Source organism: Hyla sarda, unplaced genomic scaffold, assembly GCF_029499605.1.
Source record: "Hyla sarda isolate aHylSar1 unplaced genomic scaffold, aHylSar1.hap1 scaffold_850, whole genome shotgun sequence".
NCBI classification, from domain to species: domain Eukaryota; kingdom Metazoa; phylum Chordata; class Amphibia; order Anura; family Hylidae; genus Hyla; species Hyla sarda.
Window position 1 is genome coordinate 9867 of NW_026610878.1, and position 12396 is coordinate 22262.

Below are 12396 nucleotides of genomic sequence, written 5' to 3' on the forward strand. Positions count from 1 at the left end.
TAAGCCCAGTGTCACATGCAAGTAGGAGGAGTAAGAAGGGTTCCTGGCAAATCCGGGTTATGGATTGCATTTAAAAAGGCCCCGTGGGAGTGCAATGGGCCCCTGTCTTGCTGCTTAGCAATAATGGTATGGGTTTAGGTTCTGCTGTGTGTACTGGTGGTTGACTGCCCCCCAGCCCAGAGTGTGCATGGAAAATTGTCTGGCAGCCTCCCTGACAGCAAGCAGTGATAGTGCCCATGAAGGGGACCTTGTTGGGCCCGCCCCTTTCACGGTTATCGCTTCTCGGCCTTTTGGCTAAGATCAAGTGTAGTATCTGTTCTTATCAGTTTAATATCTGATACGTCCCCTATCTGGGGACCATATATTAAATGGATTTTTGAGAACGGGGGCCGATTTCGAAGCTTGCTTCCGTCGCCCTATGCATTGACCCGATATGGCAGTATCTTCGGGTACAGTGCACCACCCCCTTACAGGGTTAAAAAGAAAGATTCCTACTTTCATTGCTACCTGCTTGCTGGCTAGCCAGCTAGCCAGCCCTGTGGGCCTTGCTGCTGCTGCTGCTGCTGCTGCAGCCAAAAAACAAAAGGTGGTGCTGCTGCTGCTTCTGCTGCTTCTGCTTGTGTCTGGCCGCTGTTGGAGCGTCCAGGCACAGGACTTCTGCTGCTGCTGACTAAATGGCCTCCTTAATTGGATCATTTGAGTAGCCAGCACACCTGTGCAGGTAGGGCATGACATGATAGGCAGCTGCCTTGATAGCGGGTGGGTGCTGAATGTTCCTAATTGACAAAATAAGATTAATGCTTATGAAGAAATATAAAATCTCATCCCTTCCCCAATATCGCGCCACACCCCTACCCCTTAATTCCCTGGTTGAACTTGATGGACATATGTCTTTTTTCGACCGTACTAACTATGTAACTATGTAACATAACATGGGGGGGTCTCCTGGCTGTTCACACAGGTGTGTCATTGCTGTACATTGACCATGCATTGCTTCTGTGGTATTGCAAAGGCAAAGACAAATGCTTCCAGCCATCCATTGCACTAATGGATTGGTCATCAGCTGGCTGTCTATGTCCCGCATCAATATAGACCAAAGTACAGAGGGTTAGGCTATGCTATAGTGCACCTACCTGATGCATCAGAAGGTGCGAGGCCCTTGCTAAATTCTGTGCACAGACTTTGAGATCTATGCTTTAGACTGTATCTAAACCTGCTCCAACATGGACTGACATTCTGGCCTACTTTCAGCCGATGCGACTTGTCTGTCGCTGAACAGTCGCTTTTTATGTATTCAGCACCTATGTATAATGTTGTAAAAATGCTCTAGAAGCTAAAGTCGCAGAAATGTCACACATATTTGGCCTGCAACTTTCTGTGCGACAAATTCAGACAGGAAAAATCAGTATAAATCCTTAGAAAATTATCCCCCAGTGTCTCCATCTGCTGGCGGTATTGAATAAGCATTGCTGCACTGATGGGGTATGCATTAGACGAAAAAAAAGAAGAAAAAGAAGAATAATACGCCCAGAAAAGAGGCGAAAAGGAGAAAAACGTAAAAAAACGTGAAAAAAAAGTAAGAGGAAGAGAAGGGAAAAAAAGGTGGAAATGGGTTTAAAAGTGATTTCGGCGGAGAAATATATATATATATATATATATATATATATATATATATATATATATACGCGCACACACACACATATATATAAACGTATTCTCCGTTGAGATATTGCAGCCGCTGCTGTGTCCAGGCCCAGGAGCCTTAGCACTGTGCTGTGATGTCACTCAATACCACTGACATCACTAGGTGTAAACAACATCTCTCCTTTGCTGTGTATGTGACTATGGAGCTGTTTGGTGATGTCGTCTATTATGGCCTTCATAGAAGCAACAGGAGATTGTTGCATCCATCTAGAACCCTCAGAACTACAGTGCTATGATGTCACTCACTTCCACAGGCCTTGCAGAGTGTAAACAACAACAACCCAGCTTTGTCGTGTATGTAACCATAGGGATTGTGATGTCACCTAGAACCTTCACAGCAGCGACAGCTTTATGAGGAGCATCAGCACTGCTCTGCCTGAGCAGAACCATCACCGCCATAGGTTGTCAAATAACCCGGATTTAACCCACACAGGTAAGTCCAATGGGGTGCAGGCATGTCCTCTATGCTTACAGCTTCCCGTGGGTGTTGGTTTGATACCGTTTGGGGACAGCCAAGGAGGCATCTGCAGGCAACAAAGGTAGGTGTGTGCTTGTGTGTGTGTTTCCTATGCAGATCCTAAGCCCAGTGTCACATGCAAGTAGGAGGAGTAAGAAGGGTTCCTGGCAAATCCGGGTTATGGATTGCATTTAAAAAGGCCCCGTGGGAGTGCAATGGGCCCCTGTCTTGCTGCTTAGCAATAATGGTATGGGTTTAGGTTCTGCTGTGTGTACTGGTGGTTGACTGCCCCCCAGCCCAGAGTGTGCATGGAAAATTGTCTGGCAGCCTCCCTGACAGCAAGCAGTGATAGTGCCCATGAAGGGGACCTTGTTGGGCCCGCCCCTTTCACGGTTATCGCTTCTCGGCCTTTTGGCTAAGATCAAGTGTAGTATCTGTTCTTATCAGTTTAATATCTGATACGTCCCCTATCTGGGGACCATATATTAAATGGATTTTTGAGAACGGGGGCCGATTTCGAAGCTTGCTTCCGTCGCCCTATGCATTGACCCGATATGGCAGTATCTTCGGGTACAGTGCACCACCCCCTTACAGGGTTAAAAAGAAAGATTCCTACTTTCATTGCTACCTGCTTGCTGGCTAGCCAGCTAGCCAGCCCTGTGGGCCTTGCTGCTGCTGCTGCTGCTGCTGCAGCCAAAAAACAAAAGGTGGTGCTGCTGCTGCTTCTGCTGCTTCTGCTTGTGTCTGGCCGCTGTTGGAGCGTCCAGGCACAGGACTTCTGCTGCTGCTGACTAAATGGCCTCCTTAATTGGATCATTTGAGTAGCCAGCACACCTGTGCAGGTAGGGCATGACATGATAGGCAGCTGCCTTGATAGCGGGTGGGTGCTGAATGTTCCTAATTGACAAAATAAGATTAATGCTTATGAAGAAATATAAAATCTCATCCCTTCCCCAATATCGCGCCACACCCCTACCCCTTAATTCCCTGGTTGAACTTGATGGACATATGTCTTTTTTCGACCGTACTAACTATGTAACTATGTAACATAACATGGGGGGGTCTCCTGGCTGTTCACACAGGTGTGTCATTGCTGTACATTGACCATGCATTGCTTCTGTGGTATTGCAAAGGCAAAGACAAATGCTTCCAGCCATCCATTGCACTAATGGATTGGTCATCAGCTGGCTGTCTATGTCCCGCATCAATATAGACCAAAGTACAGAGGGTTAGGCTATGCTATAGTGCACCTACCTGATGCATCAGAAGGTGCGAGGCCCTTGCTAAATTCTGTGCACAGACTTTGAGATCTATGCTTTAGACTGTATCTAAACCTGCTCCAACATGGACTGACATTCTGGCCTACTTTCAGCCGATGCGACTTGTCTGTCGCTGAACAGTCGCTTTTTATGTATTCAGCACCTATGTATAATGTTGTAAAAATGCTCTAGAAGCTAAAGTCGCAGAAATGTCACACATATTTGGCCTGCAACTTTCTGTGCGACAAATTCAGACAGGAAAAATCAGTATAAATCCTTAGAAAATTATCCCCCAGTGTCTCCATCTGCTGGCGGTATTGAATAAGCATTGCTGCACTGATGGGGTATGCATTAGACGAAAAAAAAGAAGAAAAAGAAGAATAATACGCCCAGAAAAGAGGCGAAAAGGAGAAAAACGTAAAAAAACGTGAAAAAAAAGTAAGAGGAAGAGAAGGGAAAAAAAGGTGGAAATGGGTTTAAAAGTGATTTCGGCGGAGAAATATATATATATATATATATATATATATATATATATATATATATATACGCGCACACACACACATATATATAAACGTATTCTCCGTTGAGATATTGCAGCCGCTGCTGTGTCCAGGCCCAGGAGCCTTAGCACTGTGCTGTGATGTCACTCAATACCACTGACATCACTAGGTGTAAACAACATCTCTCCTTTGCTGTGTATGTGACTATGGAGCTGTTTGGTGATGTCGTCTATTATGGCCTTCATAGAAGCAACAGGAGATTGTTGCATCCATCTAGAACCCTCAGAACTACAGTGCTATGATGTCACTCACTTCCACAGGCCTTGCAGAGTGTAAACAACAACAACCCAGCTTTGTCGTGTATGTAACCATAGGGATTGTGATGTCACCTAGAACCTTCACAGCAGCGACAGCTTTATGAGGAGCATCAGCACTGCTCTGCCTGAGCAGAACCATCACCGCCATAGGTTGTCAAATAACCCGGATTTAACCCACACAGGTAAGTCCAATGGGGTGCAGGCATGTCCTCTATGCTTACAGCTTCCCGTGGGTGTTGGTTTGATACCGTTTGGGGACAGCCAAGGAGGCATCTGCAGGCAACAAAGGTAGGTGTGTGCTTGTGTGTGTGTTTCCTATGCAGATCCTAAGCCCAGTGTCACATGCAAGTAGGAGGAGTAAGAAGGGTTCCTGGCAAATCCGGGTTATGGATTGCATTTAAAAAGGCCCCGTGGGAGTGCAATGGGCCCCTGTCTTGCTGCTTAGCAATAATGGTATGGGTTTAGGTTCTGCTGTGTGTACTGGTGGTTGACTGCCCCCCAGCCCAGAGTGTGCATGGAAAATTGTCTGGCAGCCTCCCTGACAGCAAGCAGTGATAGTGCCCATGAAGGGGACCTTGTTGGGCCCGCCCCTTTCACGGTTATCGCTTCTCGGCCTTTTGGCTAAGATCAAGTGTAGTTCTGCTCACTTGGTCTGGCCAGAGGGTGTCTGGGGTACCCGGCTCCTTTGCCTGGGGGGATCGTCCTTCTTAACGGAGGGACTTCACCCCCCTGCTGCTATTAGGGAGCCGGCTTAGTCCCCAGACAACGGGGAGCGATCACCACCACCTACCTGCTTACAGTGGGGGAGGTGTTTATCCTGATGGACATGGCTGGATCAAGTGGAGCATCATCAGAAGGCATCCCTGAGTATGCTAAGCTCAGAAATGGAGTTCGGATTTCCTTATTGGATACCTGCAAGAGAGGAAAAGGATTATGTTTCGTGGTCGAGGAGATCTTATTCAAGTTGCTGGAAATTAAGAAGGAACAAATCCTGTCTATGCTTGAATTCCCAAGAAATGGACACTACGATGTTATATTGGCTTCTGAAGAGGACTTTAATTTTTTTTGCAGCAAGTACCAGCAAAAGAAGGCCAATCCAGTTTTGGAGGGTGTGGAGGTGACCCCGCATTTTCCGAACCAGGAGAAAATATTGACGGTACGGATGTATAGCCCATATATACTGGAAAAAGACATTGAGACTTTTCTTTCTAGATTCTGTGACAATATTCTGTCAAAGGGAAAAGTCCTGAACCAATATGGCCTATGGACTACAAAATGGAAATTTAAAGTTAAATTTAAAAAGGAACCTGACGGTAAAGTGATTTATCCACCTGGGCGATTCAAAATTGGATCGGTCAATGGTGACTTGTTCTATTCAGGGATGGAGGAATTTTGCCGTAAATGTAAACAATACGGGCACGGGAAAGACCTATGTACTCACTCATGGTGCTATAAGTGCCAGGAGGGAGGTCATGAAGCAGACACCTGCAACAACAACAAAAAAAAGAAGTGTCATCTGTGCGGTGAGGAAGATCACCTGGTAAATGTATGTCCCAAGAAACAAACAACGAAAAAGGAAACAGCTAAAAGGAGTAGGGAAGAAGAAGAAATTGGAGAACCTGAGTTGGAGGAAGTTCCAGCCAGAAAAGTGGCTGAAGAAAAGAAAAAGAAAGAAGAGGTTTATGTACCAATGGAATTTGGAGGTGTTTTGGATGGCATGTTGGAAAATATGCCAAAAAAGGAAAGAAGACCATTTGATATGGATTTAATGGAACTAAGGTCGAAATATGAAAATCGGTACGAGGAAGCTAGAGACAAAGTGTATTTTTCATTTCAAGCTGATATGGACAGATTTTTGGACACTTATAAAGTTCCATCTTGGTTGGGACTTCCGATAAAAAGACAGATGATAAGAGGAACGATAAACCGTGGAATGATAGATTTCCTAATGGTATATGCCTGGAGAAATGGAATGTCTCTCTGATTAATTACTGGTGAAAGCAATGTTTGTTTGTTATTGTAAATGTGTATGTTTTTTTTCTGGTTAAATCTTTTTTATTGATTTTATTTTGTGGTCATTAGTGTTAAGAAGAAATAAAAAATGGGTTACCTGATGATGAGCAACAATCGAGTTCAAATAAGATCTTGGAACTCTGATTGAGTTTCTGAGGGCTAACTTAAAAAAAAAAAATCTGTTCTTATCAGTTTAATATCTGATACGTCCCCTATCTGGGGACCATATATTAAATGGATTTTTGAGAACGGGGGCCGATTTCGAAGCTTGCTTCCGTCGCCCTATGCATTGACCCGATATGGCAGTATCTTCGGGTACAGTGCACCACCCCCTTACAGGGTTAAAAAGAAAGATTCCTACTTTCATTGCTACCTGCTTGCTGGCTAGCCAGCTAGCCAGCCCTGTGGGCCTTGCTGCTGCTGCTGCTGCTGCTGCAGCCAAAAAACAAAAGGTGGTGCTGCTGCTGCTTCTGCTGCTTCTGCTTGTGTCTGGCCGCTGTTGGAGCGTCCAGGCACAGGACTTCTGCTGCTGCTGACTAAATGGCCTCCTTAATTGGATCATTTGAGTAGCCAGCACACCTGTGCAGGTAGGGCATGACATGATAGGCAGCTGCCTTGATAGCGGGTGGGTGCTGAATGTTCCTAATTGACAAAATAAGATTAATGCTTATGAAGAAATATAAAATCTCATCCCTTCCCCAATATCGCGCCACACCCCTACCCCTTAATTCCCTGGTTGAACTTGATGGACATATGTCTTTTTTCGACCGTACTAACTATGTAACTATGTAACATAACATGGGGGGGTCTCCTGGCTGTTCACACAGGTGTGTCATTGCTGTACATTGACCATGCATTGCTTCTGTGGTATTGCAAAGGCAAAGACAAATGCTTCCAGCCATCCATTGCACTAATGGATTGGTCATCAGCTGGCTGTCTATGTCCCGCATCAATATAGACCAAAGTACAGAGGGTTAGGCTATGCTATAGTGCACCTACCTGATGCATCAGAAGGTGCGAGGCCCTTGCTAAATTCTGTGCACAGACTTTGAGATCTATGCTTTAGACTGTATCTAAACCTGCTCCAACATGGACTGACATTCTGGCCTACTTTCAGCCGATGCGACTTGTCTGTCGCTGAACAGTCGCTTTTTATGTATTCAGCACCTATGTATAATGTTGTAAAAATGCTCTAGAAGCTAAAGTCGCAGAAATGTCACACATATTTGGCCTGCAACTTTCTGTGCGACAAATTCAGACAGGAAAAATCAGTATAAATCCTTAGAAAATTATCCCCCAGTGTCTCCATCTGCTGGTGGTATTGAATAAGCATTGCTGCACTGATGGGGTATGCATTAGACGAAAAAAAAGAAGAAAAAGAAGAATAATACGCCCAGAAAAGAGGCGAAAAGGAGAAAAACGTAAAAAAACGTGAAAAAAAAGTAAGAGGAAGAGAAGGGAAAAAAAGGTGGAAATGGGTTTAAAAGTGATTTCGGCGGAGAAATATATATATATATATATATATATATATATATATATATATACGCGCACACACACACATATATATAAACGTATTCTCCGTTGAGATATTGCAGCCGCTGCTGTGTCCAGGCCCAGGAGCCTTAGCACTGTGCTGTGATGTCACTCAATACCACTGACATCACTAGGTGTAAACAACATCTCTCCTTTGCTGTGTATGTGACTATGGAGCTGTTTGGTGATGTCGTCTATTATGGCCTTCATAGAAGCAACAGGAGATTGTTGCATCCATCTAGAACCCTCAGAACTACAGTGCTATGATGTCACTCACTTCCACAGGCCTTGCAGAGTGTAAACAACAACAACCCAGCTTTGTCGTGTATGTAACCATAGGGATTGTGATGTCACCTAGAACCTTCACAGCAGCGACAGCTTTATGAGGAGCATCAGCACTGCTCTGCCTGAGCAGAACCATCACCGCCATAGGTTGTCAAATAACCCGGATTTAACCCACACAGGTAAGTCCAATGGGGTGCAGGCATGTCCTCTATGCTTACAGCTTCCCGTGGGTGTTGGTTTGATACCGTTTGGGGACAGCCAAGGAGGCATCTGCAGGCAACAAAGGTAGGTGTGTGCTTGTGTGTGTGTTTCCTATGCAGATCCTAAGCCCAGTGTCACATGCAAGTAGGAGGAGTAAGAAGGGTTCCTGGCAAATCCGGGTTATGGATTGCATTTAAAAAGGCCCCGTGGGAGTGCAATGGGCCCCTGTCTTGCTGCTTAGCAATAATGGTATGGGTTTAGGTTCTGCTGTGTGTACTGGTGGTTGACTGCCCCCCAGCCCAGAGTGTGCATGGAAAATTGTCTGGCAGCCTCCCTGACAGCAAGCAGTGATAGTGCCCATGAAGGGGACCTTGTTGGGCCCGCCCCTTTCACGGTTATCGCTTCTCGGCCTTTTGGCTAAGATCAAGTGTAGTATCTGTTCTTATCAGTTTAATATCTGATACGTCCCCTATCTGGGGACCATATATTAAATGGATTTTTGAGAACGGGGGCCGATTTCGAAGCTTGCTTCCGTCGCCCTATGCATTGACCCGATATGGCAGTATCTTCGGGTACAGTGCACCACCCCCTTACAGGGTTAAAAAGAAAGATTCCTACTTTCATTGCTACCTGCTTGCTGGCTAGCCAGCTAGCCAGCCCTGTGGGCCTTGCTGCTGCTGCTGCTGCTGCTGCAGCCAAAAAACAAAAGGTGGTGCTGCTGCTGCTTCTGCTGCTTCTGCTTGTGTCTGGCCGCTGTTGGAGCGTCCAGGCACAGGACTTCTGCTGCTGCTGACTAAATGGCCTCCTTAATTGGATCATTTGAGTAGCCAGCACACCTGTGCAGGTAGGGCATGACATGATAGGCAGCTGCCTTGATAGCGGGTGGGTGCTGAATGTTCCTAATTGACAAAATAAGATTAATGCTTATGAAGAAATATAAAATCTCATCCCTTCCCCAATATCGCGCCACACCCCTACCCCTTAATTCCCTGGTTGAACTTGATGGACATATGTCTTTTTTCGACCGTACTAACTATGTAACTATGTAACATAACATGGGGGGGTCTCCTGGCTGTTCACACAGGTGTGTCATTGCTGTACATTGACCATGCATTGCTTCTGTGGTATTGCAAAGGCAAAGACAAATGCTTCCAGCCATCCATTGCACTAATGGATTGGTCATCAGCTGGCTGTCTATGTCCCGCATCAATATAGACCAAAGTACAGAGGGTTAGGCTATGCTATAGTGCACCTACCTGATGCATCAGAAGGTGCGAGGCCCTTGCTAAATTCTGTGCACAGACTTTGAGATCTATGCTTTAGACTGTATCTAAACCTGCTCCAACATGGACTGACATTCTGGCCTACTTTCAGCCGATGCGACTTGTCTGTCGCTGAACAGTCGCTTTTTATGTATTCAGCACCTATGTATAATGTTGTAAAAATGCTCTAGAAGCTAAAGTCGCAGAAATGTCACACATATTTGGCCTGCAACTTTCTGTGCGACAAATTCAGACAGGAAAAATCAGTATAAATCCTTAGAAAATTATCCCCCAGTGTCTCCATCTGCTGGCGGTATTGAATAAGCATTGCTGCACTGATGGGGTATGCATTAGACGAAAAAAAAGAAGAAAAAGAAGAATAATACGCCCAGAAAAGAGGCGAAAAGGAGAAAAACGTAAAAAAACGTGAAAAAAAAGTAAGAGGAAGAGAAGGGAAAAAAAGGTGGAAATGGGTTTAAAAGTGATTTCGGCGGAGAAATATATATATATATATATATATATATATATATATATATATATATACGCGCACACACACACATATATATAAACGTATTCTCCGTTGAGATATTGCAGCCGCTGCTGTGTCCAGGCCCAGGAGCCTTAGCACTGTGCTGTGATGTCACTCAATACCACTGACATCACTAGGTGTAAACAACATCTCTCCTTTGCTGTGTATGTGACTATGGAGCTGTTTGGTGATGTCGTCTATTATGGCCTTCATAGAAGCAACAGGAGATTGTTGCATCCATCTAGAACCCTCAGAACTACAGTGCTATGATGTCACTCACTTCCACAGGCCTTGCAGAGTGTAAACAACAACAACCCAGCTTTGTCGTGTATGTAACCATAGGGATTGTGATGTCACCTAGAACCTTCACAGCAGCGACAGCTTTATGAGGAGCATCAGCACTGCTCTGCCTGAGCAGAACCATCACCGCCATAGGTTGTCAAATAACCCGGATTTAACCCACACAGGTAAGTCCAATGGGGTGCAGGCATGTCCTCTATGCTTACAGCTTCCCGTGGGTGTTGGTTTGATACCGTTTGGGGACAGCCAAGGAGGCATCTGCAGGCAACAAAGGTAGGTGTGTGCTTGTGTGTGTGTTTCCTATGCAGATCCTAAGCCCAGTGTCACATGCAAGTAGGAGGAGTAAGAAGGGTTCCTGGCAAATCCGGGTTATGGATTGCATTTAAAAAGGCCCCGTGGGAGTGCAATGGGCCCCTGTCTTGCTGCTTAGCAATAATGGTATGGGTTTAGGTTCTGCTGTGTGTACTGGTGGTTGACTGCCCCCCAGCCCAGAGTGTGCATGGAAAATTGTCTGGCAGCCTCCCTGACAGCAAGCAGTGATAGTGCCCATGAAGGGGACCTTGTTGGGCCCGCCCCTTTCACGGTTATCGCTTCTCGGCCTTTTGGCTAAGATCAAGTGTAGTATCTGTTCTTATCAGTTTAATATCTGATACGTCCCCTATCTGGGGACCATATATTAAATGGATTTTTGAGAACGGGGGCCGATTTCGAAGCTTGCTTCCGTCGCCCTATGCATTGACCCGATATGGCAGTATCTTCGGGTACAGTGCACCACCCCCTTACAGGGTTAAAAAGAAAGATTCCTACTTTCATTGCTACCTGCTTGCTGGCTAGCCAGCTAGCCAGCCCTGTGGGCCTTGCTGCTGCTGCTGCTGCTGCTGCAGCCAAAAAACAAAAGGTGGTGCTGCTGCTGCTTCTGCTGCTTCTGCTTGTGTCTGGCCGCTGTTGGAGCGTCCAGGCACAGGACTTCTGCTGCTGCTGACTAAATGGCCTCCTTAATTGGATCATTTGAGTAGCCAGCACACCTGTGCAGGTAGGGCATGACATGATAGGCAGCTGCCTTGATAGCGGGTGGGTGCTGAATGTTCCTAATTGACAAAATAAGATTAATGCTTATGAAGAAATATAAAATCTCATCCCTTCCCCAATATCGCGCCACACCCCTACCCCTTAATTCCCTGGTTGAACTTGATGGACATATGTCTTTTTTCGACCGTACTAACTATGTAACTATGTAACATAACATGGGGGGGTCTCCTGGCTGTTCACACAGGTGTGTCATTGCTGTACATTGACCATGCATTGCTTCTGTGGTATTGCAAAGGCAAAGACAAATGCTTCCAGCCATCCATTGCACTAATGGATTGGTCATCAGCTGGCTGTCTATGTCCCGCATCAATATAGACCAAAGTACAGAGGGTTAGGCTATGCTATAGTGCACCTACCTGATGCATCAGAAGGTGCGAGGCCCTTGCTAAATTCTGTGCACAGACTTTGAGATCTATGCTTTAGACTGTATCTAAACCTGCTCCAACATGGACTGACATTCTGGCCTACTTTCAGCCGATGCGACTTGTCTGTCGCTGAACAGTCGCTTTTTATGTATTCAGCACCTATGTATAATGTTGTAAAAATGCTCTAGAAGCTAAAGTCGCAGAAATGTCACACATATTTGGCCTGCAACTTTCTGTGCGACAAATTCAGACAGGAAAAATCAGTATAAATCCTTAGAAAATTATCCCCCAGTGTCTCCATCTGCTGGCGGTATTGAATAAGCATTGCTGCACTGATGGGGTATGCATTAGACGAAAAAAAAGAAGAAAAAGAAGAATAATACGCCCAGAAAAGAGGCGAAAAGGAGAAAAACGTAAAAAAACGTGAAAAAAAAGTAAGAGGAAGAGAAGGGAAAAAAAGGTGGAAATGGGTTTAAAAGTGATTTCGGCGGAGAAATATATATATATATATATATATATATATATATATATATATACGCGCACACACACACATATATATAAACGTATTCTCCGTTGAGATAT

General features: G+C 45.3%; 5 non-coding genes across 5 annotated transcripts; all 5 read left to right on the forward strand.

The window, feature by feature from the left end:
* The first annotated feature begins 274 nt into the window (after window positions 1-274).
* Window positions 275-465, forward strand: LOC130347787 (U2 spliceosomal RNA). The gene has a single exon (XR_008885657.1). It is a non-coding gene; the product is annotated as a U2 spliceosomal RNA (small nuclear RNA).
* A 2091-nt stretch (window positions 466-2556) lies between these two features.
* LOC130347730 (U2 spliceosomal RNA) lies at window positions 2557-2747 on the forward strand. The gene has a single exon (XR_008885606.1). It is a non-coding gene; the product is annotated as a U2 spliceosomal RNA (small nuclear RNA).
* A 3646-nt stretch (window positions 2748-6393) lies between these two features.
* On the forward strand, window positions 6394-6581 carry LOC130347737 (U2 spliceosomal RNA). Its single transcript, XR_008885613.1, has one exon. It is a non-coding gene; the product is annotated as a U2 spliceosomal RNA (small nuclear RNA).
* Window positions 6582-8666: 2085 nt separating this feature from the next.
* LOC130347741 (U2 spliceosomal RNA) lies at window positions 8667-8857 on the forward strand. The gene has a single exon (XR_008885615.1). It is a non-coding gene; the product is annotated as a U2 spliceosomal RNA (small nuclear RNA).
* Window positions 8858-10946: 2089 nt separating this feature from the next.
* Window positions 10947-11137, forward strand: LOC130347742 (U2 spliceosomal RNA). The gene has a single exon (XR_008885616.1). It is a non-coding gene; the product is annotated as a U2 spliceosomal RNA (small nuclear RNA).
* The last annotated feature ends 1259 nt before the right edge of the window (window positions 11138-12396 follow it).